Genomic DNA, 1,128 nt, shown 5'->3' with positions numbered 1-1,128 from the left:
ATGTTATAAAAATTCTCGATTGGATTCCAAATTAATCCTCGAACTCCGAATCACCATTTTAAGACATTCTAAGGTTCAATAACTCTCAAATACATCCTCAAATCTCTATTTGGACTAGTTTGAGGTTTTAATCGATTTAATTGTACCACTAGGTACGATACCAACTTTTAATGATTTTTCGAGGCATCTTAGTATGCAGACATGCTATCAAGTACATGAATGACATGGCAAGTATATAATAGAGCTGGGCTTGATATTCTCGCTGCAACGAGAACCAGGCCAGTATACCCATTCGAACTCGAGAGTTTTTTGCTACAGCGAGAAACAAGACACCAACCACAAATTTTTATTCTCTCAAGGAAAGGCCATTTAGCTGTAAAGACAAAATCAACTTGAACATGCTTAGAAATTCTCAAGGTTTAACCTACGAGATTCACATGTATTACAACCATATACCATACTCATGAACTTTCTATAACACACATATTTATATATATATTTATATACACATCATCATATATATACCATCCCACCATCATCAGCTCATGTGCACTCCCCACTCGCACATAGCTGGGTAATCATCAGCTCATGTACACTCCACACCACACATAGTTGGGTCATCATCAGCTCATGTGCACTCCCACACGCACATAGTTGGGTCATTATCAACTCATGTGCATTCCCACACGCACATAGCTAGGTCATAATTATCACATAAAAACAACATCCAATGCATATTATACATATCAACATATTGTGATAACACATGAACCATTATATGGCACACTTTCACAAGATAGAAACATTCACCAAAGGCTTATTCCCTAGGTAGATTTTTAAGGAAAAGTTGGATAAAATCATTCAAATGGTTTGTGCAGATACATTCACATTCCCAAAACAATTTTGAAATGCAAGTTCACTCATCGGTATTTGTTAAATCTTTACTCAACGCCAACTTTCTCTAATGGTCCAAATGGGGTGGTGGGGCTTCGTTGGAACCTATCATCACATTAGTATCATCACCATCAACCCAATTTGGCATTAATACTATTCCAAAACCATTTTCAAAATTGAGTTCTACTAGTCATTCCTTCTAGCCTCCAACTACCATTAAATGGCTATTATTTG

Source organism: Theobroma cacao, chromosome 5 (assembly GCF_000208745.1).
Source record: "Theobroma cacao cultivar B97-61/B2 chromosome 5, Criollo_cocoa_genome_V2, whole genome shotgun sequence".
NCBI classification, from domain to species: domain Eukaryota; kingdom Viridiplantae; phylum Streptophyta; class Magnoliopsida; order Malvales; family Malvaceae; genus Theobroma; species Theobroma cacao.
This window is presented reverse-complemented; position numbering follows the sequence as displayed.